Here is a 19260-nt window from a genome sequence, read left to right on the forward strand (position 1 = left end):
GGGGGGGGGGGGGGGGGAGCAAACCACGCCCTCCGTCGGTGGCGCTATTCGCAGCGATTGGAGGGGCTTCAAAGAGCGACTGCACCACTAATGGGCTTCTGCAGGCAACAATAGTGCCCTTTGTGCAGCTTCTGAGAAGGCCTATTAAAGCTGTTAGGATAACTCAGTCATTCATGTTTCCCAACGAAGCGGGATGATTTAAAGCACACAGAGCCCCTGCTCCAGATGCTTTTCTTTCTTGTTTGTGTGCACTTTCAGATGGGTTCTCCCGCAGCATCCTACGGATTCAGTAATGCGTCATAGGCTCCTTTCATAACCTTCATATAAATAGATAAGAAAATGCTTTGGGGGGACAATAGCAGGGTTGCTGTTTTCTGGGTGTTGTGCTGCCTCTCATCCACCAGAGGTCGACAGACCATCATATTTTGTAATCGTGCAACTGTTTATGTCTTAATGAGAAATGTAAAATTTGCCTTTTTTGACTGAGATTATAAATGTAAAATAATAGCAAATATAAATGGAATTTAAAGGTTTTAAAAACGGACAAATTGTATGTTTAGCTGGTCCAGCATGACTGACACTGAGCTTGAGAAAAGCCAGAGCAGCTTCCAGACTAAAGGGTGATTTCACAGCATTATATTGATTTGGTCAAAGTTTAAATAAAAGAGACCAGTTTTAACGTTTTTTGCTTATTCGTCCCCTAGTTTTTTAAAATGGACCCAGTCTAAGTTGGTGAAGACTGTTACTATATTTTTCAAGCAGGACCCTATCTAATGCTGGTGAAGAATAAAAAAGAATACATTTAAAATTTCTCTCTTTTTTGAGTTTATACAAAACTTTTACACATTGCAAGGATCAAAAACAGGATTTACCAGAATCTGTCTTTAGTGTAGAATATTTCCCTGAAGGTTTGACCTATATAGTAGTTTTTGATTCATTACCATGTGATGTGGTAATGAAGCAAAAAAACAATTTAAATTGGCTTTTTTAAAATGTTCACATATTGAAGAAAGGTTTCTCCAAAAACAAACTGCAATATATAGCATTGGTGATTAGTGAAGATTATTTCTTTCAAGTTTGGCATTTCTACATTTCAAGCTGAAGGCCATCTAAGATGATGAAACTGCCAGAGAAAAAACATCTTAAACAACTTTTTTTTGATTATTTTGTTGTGGAATTTTCTTATCAAAGTGGGTAGAAGTTGACTCATAACAAGAGAAAATCCGGACTTTGTCTTATAAGTTTTATTCAAAGGCATTCAGCGTTTGAAGACCCTGACACTGAGGTTAGTCAGTGAAACAGAGCCCCGATCAACATTTACACACAGTATTTATACCAGAACATGACAGTGTTATCTCAACTGCAAAGAGTTTTAGAAATATGGCCCCTAGACCCTCCCCGGGTCAGAGTTAACAAAGTTATTTATGAGGGCACCCATCTACCTTCCCTTGAAATATACACTTCAGGAAGTGTTAACCATAAAACTCTCCAGCATTTGAATTTAGAGTCCATCTGCTCTAAATAACAGAACACTAATAAAACACAGAGGTCAGAGGTGAGAGGTAGATGGAAGGTCACCTGTGGGTGATAAAAGACAGAATCAAATGAGAGAGGTGAAGGGAATATCAGAGCACTTTGAAATAATTTTCCATTACACTCCTTTCTTCTGATTACAAGATAATCACATAACTAAAAGAAAATTCTACAAAACCATCACCCAAGGAAAAATGACCTCCACCAACCGGTTATCTGGAAAGAAAGTAGCTAGAGCATAAGTAGCATCAATAGGAACTGGTACCAAAAATGGTTGATCATTAATAGCACGTGAAATCAAACAACAAACATAACAACAATCATTTCTTATCTTCCTCACGGTTTGATGCATCAGTTGCCACCAGACATTATCAGCATGATCATAGTAGTCAGAAAAGTGATGGATCTCTCTTCGAATCAGCTGATGAGTATTATTAACACAATTCCTCAAATTAGCCCTACATTGTCTTTGCTGCACCTTTTCCCAAATGAACACAAGAGTTATAAAAATACTTGAAATACCAATCATTAGCATCAGAACAGACAATCTTCCATTTAACTGCATCGTGACCTTGAAGTGGAATGTCCTTTCTTCTGGTACAGAAAGAAAACAGTTTTTTTTCTCAAAGAAAACAAATTATAAACAACTTTAAAAAAAACAAAAATCCTGCTGCCTCTCCTGAGTGGCTTCTGCGCTTCAAGCTGCCCTGTTACCAGTCTGGTACAGGTGGGCGGTCGTTGGAAGCTCCTCTAGAAATATATTTAGAAACAGGAACTCTAACCTGCTGGAAGTCAGGCTTCCATAGTCCAACTTATGATTTCTAACTTTCAGGCAATGCGATGGCCTTAAGTAGATTCTGAAATAACATTGCACTGCCCAAGGGATTATTGTGCCCTTGTAAGAACAGTGTTCTTCAACCACCTGTTCAATCACTCGCCAGTGATCAGCTTACAGTTCTTTATCTTATGGTGGTCCGCTGTCCTCACACCTTTCAGGCCGTGGATGATCCAGTTGGAAGATGACTTGTGTCCTGGAAGCCAGATGAAGCTGGAGGAGCTGGAGCTTTCCTGCAGCTTTCCTGCAGCTTTCCTGGGTGTCTAGTAGGATCTGATATGGGCCATTCCAGCGCCTGGACTTCCTGTGTTTTCTCCTAGATTCTCTGACCAGAATCCAGTTGCCAGGAATAAAGGACTGGAGGGTGGAAGTGGCTGTTTCTGGTAATGCAGCCTTCACCATCTGTGAAACTTGAGAAAACACAGTGGACAGGTTTTGACAGTAAAACAATATCCTATCTTCACACAAAGATGTGGAAGAAAATTATCTTGGCAATATCCCCATGTCCAAATTAGGAGACCTGCTACACAGCACTTCAAAAGGACTGAGATTTGCCTGTGTCCTTTGTCTCAATCTCATATAAGTGAGAACAATAGGTAGAGCCTTCACAACACTTGGCTAATTTTCAATTCAAAGTCCCATTCTCAAACCTAAGTGCTTAACTACATGAACTTCATCTAAACATCCAACAAAATCCAAAGAATTGATCTTCTGACTTCACCTGATATACTAGCAATGACCATCAGCTAAATATTCTGAATATCAAAAATGTGACATGATGTTTGAGGAAGGTCTGATTACAGGTCAACATTTCATAGTTTCAGAATACCCACAAAGAATTTCAAAAATGGTCTAATCTGTGGAGATGTAAAATTTCACAAAAAATCAACACCATAATTTCAGAGAGGTTTTCAGAATGTGGTCTTAGGGAGCTATGCACCATTTATATAACAAAGTACAACGTCTCTCTCGCATTGTCACTAAGTCCTCACTGGAGGTCTGAGCTACCCTTTTTCCCATGAGTGCTAAAACTTTTGGAACCCCATGTTACTTTATTCTGACATTCCCCTCTTCTGGCGCAGGGTCCAACCCATGCGACAATCCAGCAAAAAGTTTGTACAAAAATGTTCTAGTAACCAAGATCACATAACCTAGAACCAAAGAAATGAATTCTGACATAACTATGTGTCACTATGAATTTAAGAAAAGCAACATAAAGAAAATCCAGATGTTTTTAACTGCAATTCAGTTCCATTAACAACAAAACACAAACTTTAGTTATTCAGTTCATCAATGTCTCACTTAGAAATTAGTCACACATCATCCTAATTTGTCTTGTACAAAGATGAGTATTAGATTAATGGACATCCAATGTAATTTGGATGAATAAACCCTACAAATTGAATCAAATAAATAATTCCCACCAAGTATAAAGGCATGACTCTGATTCTTTATCAAAAACATATTCCTTACTTTTGCATATCTTGAACTGTCAGCTAGCTTAATGGCACCAGGGAAACTTTCAATCTAATAAATCACCAATGATCCTGCATGCAAAACTAATTCTTCAAACTAGTTTAAACTATTTCATTAACCTTTTAGTAATAAAACACATAAATCTAAAAGTCATGCTACACCCTTAATTATTATACAAAAAAAACATGTTTTTAAGGCAACAATCACTACAAGCATTTTGACTCTATTGTCTCTTAAACAGTGTTAAAACTCAGGAAGGGAGGTGCTGAGCGTTACCATGACAACAAAGGCATGAACCAACCTAGTAGGTGGGCGGAGTCAGGCAGAACTAACCTCTGATTGACAGCCTATGGGCGGACCCACAGTTTCTTCATCCCATCCCACATTAGTGTAACTTAAACTGCTTAGCTATTAACATGCACCTACCTCAGAAACAAGCTGCTTCTTAACTCTCCTGAAAACTCAAAGTTTTAATCAATCTGAGATTTAGAAACATTATTCTAAACATGAATTATTGTCATGCAACATATAAACAAACATTAATTCCAACAAAACAAAGACAAAACATCAAAGACAGACAAATGGCCAAATTTGAAGCTTCAAGAATTCAAAGAAATTTTTAACAATCTCTTTTCAGAATATGTTTTCTCAGCCATATCTTTTAATGCTATAATTGATCAATTTGGTTATGACAATCGTCAGGATCCTTTTTAAAAATGAGTGCACATAGTCCAAAGAGATCTCAAAGTATTTAGAAGCACAGCAACAGTTTTCTCTTATATGAATCCAAATTTACTGATGCTGAAACCTTTTGCTAATTCTTTGTACTGTATCTCTATAATAATAACTACAATCCTGAGAGTTATTGTTATAGTTCTCTTTTTGTTTGGCTCAATTTGATCGCAGCTGCATTGCAGAATTTCAAGTTAAATGCAAAGAAGTATTTTTTATTTAATTCAATTCAAATTCAAAGATACTTTATTGATCCCCGAGGGGAAATTAGAAAAGTCAGCGTTGACATTTTTATAGTATACCCAAACTAAACAAAACTGCAGTGTTTGACTTAATCAGAAATTAAGATAAGAAGCTTGTCTCCAAACTGGACTTTTTCCCACATAGTGTTTAAAGAAGAACAAACATCATTTTCTTTAATTTGGCTATTTAAATTTTGAGAATTGGGGAAAACTTATTACTAGAACCCCTCTTTAATAATCCAAATGCTGATAAATGTTTCAATATTTTATCTCTTAGTAATCTGAAATTACCTTGTGTACTTTTGTACTCCTATGTATTCCTTTAATCTTTAAACCCTAAGAAATCAAACAAGGAGACTTGAGTTTGAGCCGACCATCCTCTTACTGTTAAGAGAGCCTTTATTTCTTTTCTTTTCCTAAAATAAAGGATTTTACTTGTCTTATTCCGTTATACAAGTCCTAACCTTGGTTCCAAAACTAAACTCTTCAACCCCAATCTGTGTTCACCAGAGTAGAAATTTTGAGTATTATTGCATTTCAAAGTCACCAAAATGACTGGAACTCATCATTGACTTAGATCTATTTTAATAAGTAATCAGCCTACCTTTAATTAAGTCTTATAATTTCATGGACCCAAAATCTATGGCTTACAGGCTTCAGGAGTCCAGGAACCACAAGTTGAGTACTACTGCATTGAACAATGGTGTTAACTTTCTGCAGAGATTGAAGGATTGGCTAAATATATTATTTCTGCTTGGACAATAATCAGATTTAAAATTATTAGTTCACAGCTCCTAATTTACCTCAGATCATATTTGCTTCTAACCCAGTTCATAAGAAGCTTCAGACAAACATTATGCTAAAAAAACCAAGAACAAAAACCCAGATCTGTTTTAAAATAAAGAAAAAGCATGCTTAAAAAAAACGTGTTACTGTGGTGGAAAATAACTCCACAGTTCTGAAGGCCTTTTCATGCAGAGTCTTTTAGGAAACATGAGATTAGTTTAATTTTTGTGTGGTACCACTGTCCAATCAGATTCTTTCTAAATAACCCCATTTTTTCATACTCATTTTAAAGGTTTGTTTTACCAAGAAAAATGTGTTTAACAAAACCAATTACTCTCAAAAGTTTTAAAAGTTTTTAGCTGGTGATATCTTAGAAAACAACAAGTGTTTTAATATTTATATGCAACACAGAACTGATTAGGTGTCCTTTCCTTCTCCAAAGGGAGAAAAAAGAACCTGCAGAACCAAACCTTTCATAGTTTTTGTCAGGATCTGATATAAGGTACAGTGTAAATCAACACGCTGCATGAATCAGAAGAGGGAAGAAAAAAAACCTAATATAACCTCTTCCCAGCAGCTGCTATGAAAAACAATGAATTTGTACTTTCCATAAGCGTCAGTTAACACTTGCGGACAAAAACTGCACCAAACTTTAAGTACTGTGTCAGAAACTGTATGAAGACCATCTGCAGTAGAACTAAGCCTGTTTTAATGAGGTCTCTACCCATTAGATTTATGGGATACAAAATCTGACAACAGAAAATGCCTGAAGGAGAAACCCATCAGGTTTTACGCATGCGCTGGGTTTTTAAAAATACTCCTTCATGAGATCTGTCCTGAGAATAACATAGAAACACATGGTTACTGCTGAGTTTTGGAGATGTTGTAACGTCCTCTGCTTTTAATAACTTTTAATAACTAGAATAATTGACCCTGAATATTCCACGACGAAAGAGAACTTGTTTCTCTAAAAGAATTAACTGGAAAGTATCAAATGAGTTAAGTCATCACCCTTTTAAAGATACTTTTCTAACCCTAAAATAATATTTTAACCCGCTATATCTGTCAACGTCAAGCAAGCGTGTCACATGAGCAGCGGTTAATAAGCGTTCTTCATTGCAGAAAATAGGAAAGGATTTATGCAAATGTGTGTGTGTTTGTACGTTACCCCCATCAGTTTCTAAATCGCTCCAGAGTCAGACTGCCATGGCACACAGTCCTCTATCAGTCCAAAAAACAACCAGACCCTTCCCAGGTCTGTTGGTGAGACATTGAATCATTCTTTGTCCACTTTAACTTCTCCAGGAGGGAGAAAGAAGAAACTTTGCTCCGGTTTCTCTTCTGCCCGCATAAGATGCTTTCAATATAAATCCAGTGTATCACTCTTCTGGCTCTTGCAAACAGCATGGATCGTTGTCCATCTCAGTGGGTCCAGACTTCTTCTGAGTTTCGTTTTTTTGTAGAAAGTCACACTGCGATTTTCAACATGCAGGAAGGCAGATCTCTCTCTTTCAGGCCGTGCTGGAGAAGCGTCTCTGGTGTAGTAGCCATAGAGAAGGGCAGGTTTCTAAAATCCAGACTCAAAAACGCAGATGTTGAACTCAAATCCCATATATGTGTGTATTTGTGTGTGAGAGAGGCAAAAGAAAAGTTTAGTATAGGTTCAGATTTTGTACAAATACATATTATCAGTCAGTCAGTCAGTTGTCCCCCTGCCTGTCACTTCCTTCCACAACATGAACTATACTCCTTTCTAAAACAACTTTCTTTTCGCATCTCTAATGTCCCTTTTCAATTTTACCTTCTTTTCCGACTGATCGCAATATTTAAGACAAACAAAACTTCCTTCAGGAAAGTTTTAACTCTTTAACCCCTTAATTGATGCACTCTGTGCTTTTTAATCTTTTCTTATGTTTTTTTTATTTATTTTTCCATCAACTGTTTTACTTGAAACTTTTTAAACTATTTTACTTATTTACACTCAAACTTCCACGCTGTGAAAAACCAAACTTATCTTCCAAATTAAAGCACATTTAACACAATCATCCCCACTTTTTCCTTTCATTATTTTATAAATCAGAGTATGAAGAAGGAGACACCCCTGATGCCTCAAGGTTCCGGAACCATTTTTTTTTTACCTGTTCAGCGGCACGTCTGCCCACTGGCTTTTCTCCTTTATGAGGTGTAGAAAATTGCTAAAAACCACCCGCAAAACCCTGTGTTTTGCTTTATCTTATTGTTACCAATAAGAACCTCCCTGCAATTCCTTTTGCAGGGTAACCGGGCCCTCAGCTGATGTCCTCCCTCTCGCAACTCTGGAACCTAATTAATTAGTTAGGAGATGATGGTTAATGTGTAATAAAAATAATAATATACATTATATCATACAGAGCAACTTCTCACCCAGATATATTTGAAGACAAATTGTTCGGATCTAATCAGCCAGAAGCCGCAGGCGGACATGAGGACTCCCCTCCGTAAAATGGAAGTGGACTGAGGACAACGTCTCCAGGCTGGCCAGGCGTCCGTGTCCCATCCTGCGGTCTCCTCTGGCACGTTAGATCCTGTTCGTGACGCCAAAATTGTTGTGGAATTTTCTTATCAAAGTGGGTAGAAGTTGACTCATAACAAGAGAAAATCCGGACTTTGTCTTATAAGTTTTATTCAAAGGCATTCAGCGTTTGAAGACCCTGACACTGAGGTTAGTCAGTGAAACAGAGCCCCGATCAACATTTACACACAGTATTTATACCAGAACATGACAGTGTTATCTCAACTGCAAAGAGTTTTAGAAATATGGCCCCTAGACCCTCCCCGGGTCAGAGTTAACAAAGTTATTTATGAGGGCACCCATCTACCTTCCCTTGAAATATACACTTCAGGAAGTGTTAACCATAAAACTCTCCAGCATTTGAATTTAGAGTCCATCTGCTCTAAATAACAGAACACTAATAAAACACAGAGGTCAGAGGTGAGAGGTAGATGGAAGGTCACCTGTGGGTGATAAAAGACAGAATCAAATGAGAGAGGTGAAGGGAATATCAGAGCACTTTGAAATAATTTTCCATTACAATTTATAGATTGAGTAAAGATTGCACAGATTGGTAAATTGTTTTCTAGAACTGGCCATGAGAATTAAATAATCCAGTTCAAGCTTGACCATTCTAAGTATGTTAGGTTTCGCTCTATGAACCAAAGGTAGTCCATGTTCATTTTAAGCAGTGGAATTTCCCCTCAGTCAAGCTTTCAGCATCGTCTGAGGGGTGTCTAAGATCACTGCTTAGATAAAAGGAGAAAATACAGGTAGAGAGAGTGGGGTTAGTCACCTCTGAATGACACTGAGCTGATAATCGGGGTTCAGCAGAGGTGACAATCAGCTCATCTCTCATCACATTTCTCCACGTTCCATGGAGAGGAGGAGTCTTGGAACAAACTGTAAACACTGCTTGCTGTTGCAGTTAAAGTGTGCCAACCACACCCATCTTACAGAACAGAGCTGGTTCTGTCATTTCCAAAAGACCTACAGTAACCCCAGCAAAACATGAAATGTAATTAAATATGGCTAAATTAAATAAAAAGGTTTGGAGAACTATTTTTTTTTTATATTTAGATTTTGCAGTCACTGGTTTAGGCTGTCTTTAATTACACCTGAAAATCACTTTTTTAAAAAGTTATACAAACTGATTTCAGTAAAAGCCACAGCTGGTCATCTTCACAAGAAAGTCAACATAAATGCAACACTTGCCAACACTATGCTGACAACCTAACAGAAACAGCGACCCAGCCAGTCAAGTTTTGAAGATGACTTCCTGGAGTTAAATCACTCATCAGACTGGGAAAGAAATTGGACTTTGAATGTGACATGCTTATTGATACCAGATGGGTTGGGGAGTATTTCAGAAAGTGTTGTCTTTTTACTTACAACCATCTCTCGGGTTTACAGAGAAGAGTCTGTAAAAGTGAAATATCAGCGATTCTTGTGCTAGTGGTGAAACGGTGTGGGGCGTGTTTTATTTGCACACTTTGGACCCCTTAGTACCAACTGAGTATTATTTAAACCCCACAGCGTACACGAGTTTTGCTGGTTTCTTCAACAAGACAATGATTTCACAGTACTCCAATGCCTCCACAGTCACCAGATCCTAATCCAATAGATCACCTTTATTATCATGGATGTGCAACCAACAAATCTGCAGCAACTTTGAGATGCTTTCATATAAATATGGACCAAAATATCTGAAAATTGTCTTAAATACTTTCTTGCATCTAAGCAATGAAGAATTAAGGCAAAAGGGTGTCTAGCATGGTACTGGCAAGGTGTACCTAATAAACTGTCCAGTGAGTGTATTTATGAATATAGATCTTATCTGTGAACTTTTGGTACATGTTTTTTGACAGATTATTTCTAAATCTTCAAAGGTTCAGCAGCTCAGAAGGGGCCTTGGTTAGAAGGTTTTCTTATTGTCATATCATTATTAATTTAATAGTGCAGCAACATTTTTACGTCATAGAAATGTTAACTACATACTGTATGGGGCGGAAAAGCTTTGCTATTGAGGAGAAGTACAATAGTTGTGCTTTGGTCAACTGTTCTACAGGCCCTCCGATGGTCTTTTAAAGATTTGGACTGTTCTTTCTTTTTTACTCATTTGTAGTCCAGTATACCTGACAAGATAAATGTTTTTAGTTTGTTAAGTCACCAAACTCTGACTTAAAGGGGACATATGATGCAAAATCCACTTATTTTGGCCTTTAAATACATTTTGTTGTGTTCTTGGAGTCTGTAGGAGTACAGAAAGTTGAACTTAGTCTCTCAAGGTGTTGTGGAGATATCTTTATATTCTGTTTGGGTCATATTTTTCAGTCCGTTCAGTTGATTCTGTTACATTTTTCCAACTGTTACGTCACAGTATTTGCTGTGCAACAGCTAAATAAGGTCAAGGACTTCCAGCTGATCAATTTTACATATCCGCCATGTTTATTCCTCGCTGCAATTTTGTAGCCAAGCTCAAGTATGCCTATGTTGAAAGAGGATATGTTCGGTTCGGTTGCTGGGTGTATTAACCCACACGATTCATCACACCGTCCCCCCGCAATAGAACCTCTTTGAAGTGCCTGGTTAACTTTTATTTTTCACATCAGTGGGGAAATTTCTATTGCGCCCACTTCAGGGACGAGTGCCTCCAGCAACCTCCGCCAGTATCAAAAAAGTATACATAATAATTGAAATGCAGGCTACATGCTGACGCAGTTGGTAGCACTGTTGCCTTGCAGCAAGAAGGTCCTGGGCTCGACTCCTGGCTGGGGGTCTTTCTGCATGGAGTTTGCATGTTCTCCCTGTGCATGCGTGGGTTCTCACCGGGTACTCCGGCTTCCTCCCACAATCCAAAGACATGCCTGTTAGGTTAATTGGTCACTCTAAATTGACCTTAGGTGTATAAATGAATGTGTGCATGGTTGTTTGTGGGTTGCCCTGTGATGGACTGGCGACCTGTCCAGGATGTACCCTGCCTCTAGCCCATAGATTGCTGGAGATAGGCACCAGCTTCCCTGCGATCCACTATGGAGGAAGTGGAATAGAAAATGACTGATTGACTTTGCAAAATGCAAAGAAAGCAAACAAAAAAAAATCTAATCTAATCAGATCCATTCTTGATGTTGCCATTGCCTTCAGAGTAGCAACCAATCTTTGCACAAAGTCTGGATTCTGTACGATTATAGTTAATGTGTGATCAATAATATACCTAAGAGGTACAAATGATCATCAATTTCACATATAGGTTGATATACAGCAGGTGCTTTAGTCTGATAAAACAAAATCTGACATATATTGCTTGTAGCAGCAGCCAGTTACTTTGCCGAAGAGTCGCAGAGCAGTAGTGTCTGCAGGCAATAGTGAAGCATGTTTGGGGAGGCAAATACAGTTGGAAATTTGGTCAGGATTAATGGTGTCTACTCATTAGATACCATACCTATTCCTCATATAATACCACCATGATGTGGCCTCAACAGAGCCATAATCTCAACATTGAGTCTTAGTTTACACAAAGAAGTGGATTGATTTGCATTTTGTAAATTTGTAGCCTTTCTTAGATTCCATTTTTTTACACCTGCCAAAAACGCACAAATTAGTCAAAATGCAGCTAAAGTCCAAGGGAAAACACCTGAAGATGTCAAAACGCACAGAGAACTATTGGCCACTTTAAAAGATTACCAGTAAGTCCGGCATAATTTTTAAAAAGCAAATTAATATCTTTAAACAAGTATGGAAAACATTTATTTACACAATCATGGATCTGTGTCATATTTGCACAGTTAATGTGAAAAATCAGAGACCTGTTCCTTTAAGACTTCTAGTTAATATGATATTAAAATGATTCCACCAGGAGACCTGCAGTGAAAGAGTTTGAGTGTTTCAGGAGCAGCACCACGTGACTGGTGACCCAGATAGGTTCAGGTATCAGAGCTCAGTGCTGCCCACTCCTTCCCATTTACTTCCTACTCCCTGGTTCTGCCTCTGTACCCCCCTGGAGGCATATCTATGTCACCTGCAGCACAGGCACGCCTCTGTCAATGGATCAGAGTGGTGCAGCAGCTTGCAGCCTGTCTAAATGGAGTTATATACCAACTTATAGACAGCCAGATCATGAACAGTTCATATGTCTACAATACTATTAAACTGGCATCATATTTCACTTTAAACTAAACAAACCCTCTCAGACATCAAATGTGTTTGCAATAGTTGCAAGCCAAGGATTATAGCTTGTTACTTTAAGCCTTACCAAACTCTTTTCATTCTAAGTTCAGTATCTTGTAAAAACATTGGCAGCATCTTTAAAACAAAACCGGGTCTTTTGCTGTATCAGTGTGTGTGTGCCAGTGACATTTTTTGGATTGTGGCTGCTGCTCCACCCAAACCTCCACCATAGTCTCTATCAGGACATTCAAAGTGTGTGCAAAGAGGGCCTGTGGATAATAAACAAATCACATGATCGGTGAAACAAACACATAAACTGCAGACACTGGATTGGTTGATGAAACTGACAGTTAAAACTTGTCTTATATTTTGGGCGTAAGGTGAATAATGCATTTTTTAACATTACAACACATCTTTCAACAAGCTAAATAAAGAAAAAAAATGAATTAAAGTGAAATAGAAAAGTCCTCCTTGCATATGCCAAAATAAGTTATGTTAAGGCAAAGTATGTTAATTTAGATGTAAACACAGCACAACAAACCCAACCTGAGCAACAGTAACCAAAATAAAAATAAATAACCTGAATAAAAAAAAATATTTCATTTAAGTCAAGCTAAATCCAATTAAGCTAGCCAAATCAAAATAAAGTAAGTCAACATCAACTTGGCTAAAATAAGCTAACGTGAGCTAACATAACCTAAAATAAGCTAAACTGCATTAAAATAAGATGAAATAAAGAAAGTAAAGCTAAACTAAGCTAAAGTTGGGATTTTCTGTGTAATATGATCTCCAGGTGCTTGTGTGGATTTACTTTCAGGGTTTTTTCCAGGTATTCGGGTTCCTCCCAGAGTTTTGGATTACACGCCCTGCCTCTCCTAAACTGCAGCCTGTTCCCATTCAGCAGACTTCATATCTGTAGCACCATTCATTCATTCATCTTTATTGTTTTGTAACACAATGTGTTTCCTTCACCAGAATTAAAACCTCAATAAAAGAATATATTTAGATGTTTTATTAGGTTTTCCAGGGAATGTTTCTTTTTTTTTTTTTTGCAAAATTCAATCAAAGTGGTATCATTTGGTTATCTTGGGTCTTTTTCTGGTTGGATGTAAGAAAGAAAAATAATGAAAGCTTTTAGGCCATGATGACATCCATTGCTTGGACCCCTAGACCACTGAAACACTGACGCAATTTGCACATTGCAGGCAAACATCTCTTGGGCACAGATAACAACCTTCTGTTCTGCTTTCCCTTCACATTACTTGCACATTTACACGTGTCCTCGCTGTATCACCTGCCTTTGCAGGTGTAGACAAGGATGTGAGCTTGGCATGACCTGGGCCGTCAGGGTGTAGAGACACTACAGGGCCGTGTTAACTCCCATTCTACCAGGGGAGCGTCAAAGATATTTAGGACTCTTTAAGCATGTACTGTGCAACAACTAAGCATGTCTTTCAATTTCAGATTTCTACCATCTAGACCCAGCTGAGAAGCACTGAAAAATATTACTGTAGGTTGTAAAAGCCTAAGATTTATCTGTGCATTTCGATGTACAGATAGTTATAATCAGCTAAACAATGAAATCCAGTAATGAAAGCACTTTTCCTAAAACCTTTCCTCAGCAATACCTTCTGAGAACAATGTCAAGCAAGCAGACACACCCCAAATATCAACATTTGTCACCATCACCCATCTTTTTCATTCTTTTTATTATGTGAACGTTTCCCTTGGCACACACACTGGATCACTTTCAAGTGCACACTGGTAAGGAAATGCAAAGATGCAAATGCAGGAAACCTGACAAGATGAGAGTGAAAAAAAACCAAGACAAAATTATTTAAAAATGCCCCTCCTTTTACAGAATGAGGTGTCTGAACATGCTGCGATGTGTCCTGAATCATCACAGTGTGTGAAAATCAAGAGGTGATTCTGCATGTGTGTGAGTGGGCGTTTTCATGGGTGTGGAGGATGAGTTCTTCCAGGAGCTTCCCACAGTTCACCTGTGGGACAATGCCAAGTTGGAGATAATCCCAGAGTGTTTTGGTATTATTAACATTAATCTAAATTATTACATCTCAAAGGGGATGAGGACAGGTTTGCTCAATTACAAACTGTTATTAGAACCACGCTTCAGGAGATTGACCTTAGCAGACCCCAGGGATTCCAGCTTTAATGTTGCTTACAACCATATCAAGCTGAAACATGGTGGGTTTGGAAAATGCAAACACCTAAAATGTTTCTTTTGACGTAAAAAAAGACCATCATAAATCATTTCAAAACATTTTCCACATCCACATAAGGGTGCACACTTAAACTAAACGTTGCTCAGTTGCCTTTTGATTCAGTTTCAGCATTTGCTTTTCAGTTATGGTGAATCTAAGAAAATTAAGGTTAAGTTTACATGTCTTAGTAGGATTTCCTGAAATTTTCTTTGTTTACCCTAAGCGATGGTTTGTAGAGTGGTCACAAAGGATCAAAAAGATCTTATTGTACAAAGGTATCAGTCAGAAGAAGGATATAAAACCTTCAACCACATTATACAAAAGTACTGTGACTTACGACAGTAATAAAAATGGAAGAAAATATGGGCACCTGTGACAATAAAAAAATGTAAAAATGTTAATTATCATAAAATAACAAATCTTTAAAATTGAGAAATGACTGGACAGAAAATAAATGAAAAAGCAGCCTCATTCCACAAGCTAAACCATGAAAAAGGAATAGGAACATCTAACGACAGGGATGGTATTGATTCTGTTATCATATTTTAAAATACTGGATTCCAATCTCTAAAAGCAAGAGAGAAAAAAGTCCCTTAATTGTAAAGCAAATACAATTTGCCTTAAAATCCAATATAGAAGCAAGATCAGAAAGCAACTGGTATAAAAATGTCTTTTTTTAGCAAATAACTTTTATCTGGGGATAAACATCAAACCTCATCAAATTATCAAATTATCCACTTGATTGAATTTTGCATGCAAAAGACAAGTGTCCAAAGCAGATCGAAACCAATGTTATAACGAACATCAGAGAAGTTTAATGGCCCATAACACTAAAAGAAATTTTTGAAGCCAATCCAAGTTTGCAAGCCCAGTCCTGTCTGCAGAATAAAATTTGATGAAGGAGGGTGGGAATGTGGAGGGTTACTTCACCTTAAAATTATTTAACTGTGTAAAAGTGGAAAATTATTTTCCTTTAAACATTTTACATGCCACTTTGTACAAAATTCACAAACCCAAACAACATTGTCTACATAAATAAGAAGTTTTTTCCAGTGGCAGATAAAAACATACTGATGCAGACTCAGATTTCAGTTTAAATCTTATCGTTAGTAAATGCCGTCCAGCTGAATTTTGAGAGCTGAACATTTGTGCAGCTTTTAAACAGAAAAGCCGTTGCTGGAATGCTGCCCTAACGAAAGTATGTCTCAGAGCTGATGTGCAAGCAAAGGCGTGCTCCTGAACGATAATTGCCAAGGGGAATTAGAAGATGGTTATGTGGGACTTGCTGTTCTTCTGACAGAGGAGCAGTTTATTACCTTTATGAATCACCCACAGAAATTTAGACTCATGCAAGCTCCAAAATTACAAGCAGCCACTTACGTTGCCATGTTGCAAAAGTTCTTCTGCAGCAAGTCATCTGTAGAGTCTCTAATTAGACTTAAGCACAGGAAAAACAGATGTTTGTAATAAATCAAACAGATAAAAAAACAGTAAAAAAAAAAACATTTCCATTTCTGCTTCTTAAACTTTCTGAGACTGACAAACACACACATGCCACATTCCTCATTCGCTGCAGAGTTTAATAAAACCAAGGTGTAGGCAGGCTAAAGCAAAGTTCAACCGAGAAAATAACTGAAAGGTGAATTAAGGATCGTACTTTGGATAAAATGGTTCTTGTCTGCTTTGGAACTCATTCAGAGCTTTTGAATTTCAAGCTCTTGATGTTAGAAGCTTTTTGTCATCTTTGAGTTGTGACGTTCAATAATAGTTTTCTAATTGTCAGTCAGTCAGTCAGTCATTTTCTACCGCTTAATCCATAGTGGGTCATGGGAGAGCTGGTGCCTATCTCCAGCAGTCTATGGGCGAAAGGCGGGGTACACCCTGGACAGGTTGCCAGCCCATCGCAAGGTTTTTTAATTGTGTTTTTCCAAATAAGATAACATCCAAAAGTGTTTGACGTGCTACCTTTCTGAAAGTGCCAAAGACCCTGCTCTCTAGGTAACAATTTAATCTTTTGGAGTTCTCCAGAGCTCTGTACATAGTGTTAAAAGGTTTTCGCCCTCCTTAAACTTTTCAGAATCAGCTTTATTGGCCAAGATTGTATGCCCAAACAAGGAATTTGACTTTAGCTTCAGTTGCTCTCTTTCGGTTACGTTAGGGTTCCTTTTTTTTTATTGTTCGTAACGTTACAAACCAGGAGTTTCAGTGTAGTCTAACCGGATTTTATTTGGTAGACTATCATGGAGTAGTACATACTGTGGCTGTAAAGTGGAAGGAAAATTTTAAATGATTTTTAATATATTCTACAAATAAAATCAAACATTTAGTAACATAATTAATTTCTTCTGCTCCACTAATCTGGAACAAACTTCCAGAAAACTGCAAGAATGCGGAATGCCTGAGTTATTTTAAACCAAGATTAAAACCCCATTTGTTTACATTTGCCTTTGATCATTCTATTTAAATTATTAGGGTTAAACATATTGTTCAAAGTTTCTACAGGGGATAAAGGCTAATTAGGATTTTCCACGTCGGAACGGACAGCATAAAAGACCTCGCTCTCCACAGTTTGAAGCATTTCACTGTAACAGACACCTCCCCGACAGACTGTAGATGAGCTGGGTTCTCCTAGAAGACGTTAGGAGGAAGGTACAGAGCACCAGGAAGCCTCTGACTTAAAAAGAATATTCCCCCATAATTGAGATGCATAATGGGTCAGAACAGTTTTATGGAGTTGCCTCCTCCCCAAATGATTTTATGAAAATATGTGCAGAAAAGTGCATTCATTAATTTCAGTCTGTAGTCCAACATTTCTTGACTTTCCTTTAATATGCCCCTGCAGTGTACTTTTTTTAAATGCTGTTTTGTCACTGCAGTGTACTTGTTTTCATCATGTGAAGCACTTAGAATTATCTTGCTGTTAAAATATGCTATACAAAAAAACTAGCCTTGCTAGTCGTAATGGCAGTCACACTAAACCTAAATTGTTGCCTGTTCTTCTTTGTGAAACACCTCAAACTTAGACAGAAATTATGACTATGAAAATCAATTTTCATGTTTTGCAACAGATTTGATTTTTGCCTGGACTTTGAGTGGCCCACTTAGGTGGACCGTAATGTTTTGGTAGGTTTGCAGCTGTGCAATGATTTTTTCCATTTTTAGATGATAGATTAAGCTGTGCTGCGTGAGATCTTCAAAGCTTAGGATATTGTTGTATACCCTAACATACCTATTTCATTCCTACTGACCGGCAGAGGCGGTGCATAAGCACCAAATGATCATTCAGTGATGGCAGTCATCTGCGATTCATGGAACTGTAATTACAGTCGTAACTTTTATCCATACATTTGGAGTTGTAGTCTTTAGTTTGGGAGTTTGACATTTCTAGTTGTCTGTCTTGTTTTGTTCTGTGTTCTCCTTACTTCCTGTATTCTTTCTCTCCTGCTTCTAAGTTCCACAGTCTCCTGTGTGTTTTGTGTTTTGAGTCTTTGTTCCTTTTGTATACTGTTTTCTAGTTTCTGTTCTGCCATTAATTCCATTTGATTCCCTCAATCTCTGGTGTTAGGCCATTTACCATTCTCACTCAGCTGCTCTCACTCTCAGAAGGTTGACGAGTGACATGAGAACCAGCTGTGACTAATAATAATACAGTGCGGCTGGGGGAGAATCTAAGCAGGAACACACAGAAATAAACTGAGAATGAACTAAACAGGACATAAAAGGATTCAACACATACAAATTAACTACTTCTGGAACTCCCAGACAATAACAATGCAAAATAATCCAATTACGAAAACAAGTGAGAACCAAAAGACATGAAGACCATGACACACTGGATAATAATATTACCGCTGGCTTTAAGAACCAAAAACTTCTGTAGTTACTCTTGATGTTTGAAATTACTTCTCATAGTCTTGTTTACGCCTTTAAATCTGTTACACCCTACATCACCTCTCTTGGGAGTGCAAGCCCACAGAGCCCGCTTGCACTGATACAAGTCAGCTGATGGAAGCCTGTGACTTACTCGTTGGCGAGTAAGGGGCACTGACTTCAACCCCCTCACCGCATCAGCCCTGTCACAAAACACATGGTGAAGACTAAAAGTCGTGTTAATCCTGCATTAAGTGGTTGTGAAAGGGGCTATTTTAACAACTGCCATGTGTATCCAGTAGGTACTAATTTGCATAACTATAGTCTCACAAAACTTGTAAGTTGTAAAAACACTAAGGCGAAGAAAAAAATAATGGAGCAAAAACACAAATAAAACTGCAATAACAGAAAGAAGTGAACTTTCATTTCAGTTCAATTCAGTTTTATTTATATAGCACCAATTCACAACATACGGCGTCGTCTCAAGGCACGTCACAAAGTCAATTAAATCGAATCATACAGATTTCAAGTCAGGTACAAACATTCCAATTAATCCTAATTATCGAACAGTGCAGACAGATTCAGTCATTTAGTCAAAGTGGTTAAAAAGTTTTTCTATCTAAGGAATCCCAGCAGATTGCATTGAGTCAGTTGCAGCATTCACTCCTCCTGATGAGCATGAGGCGACAGTGGACAGTCACTGGTGTTGACTTTGCAGCAATCCCTCATATTGAACACTAATTAATGGCAGGGAAAAGAAAGTAGATGAAGAATAAAAATCTACCCTTTAACTGAGATCTCTCCCCAGCAACAGCTTATTCTCGAGACTCCCAAGGTGTTCCCAGGTCAATAAGGGACATAAAGTCC

This window comes from Girardinichthys multiradiatus, chromosome 9, assembly GCF_021462225.1.
Source record: "Girardinichthys multiradiatus isolate DD_20200921_A chromosome 9, DD_fGirMul_XY1, whole genome shotgun sequence".
Classification (NCBI taxonomy): Eukaryota; Metazoa; Chordata; class Actinopteri; order Cyprinodontiformes; family Goodeidae; genus Girardinichthys; species Girardinichthys multiradiatus.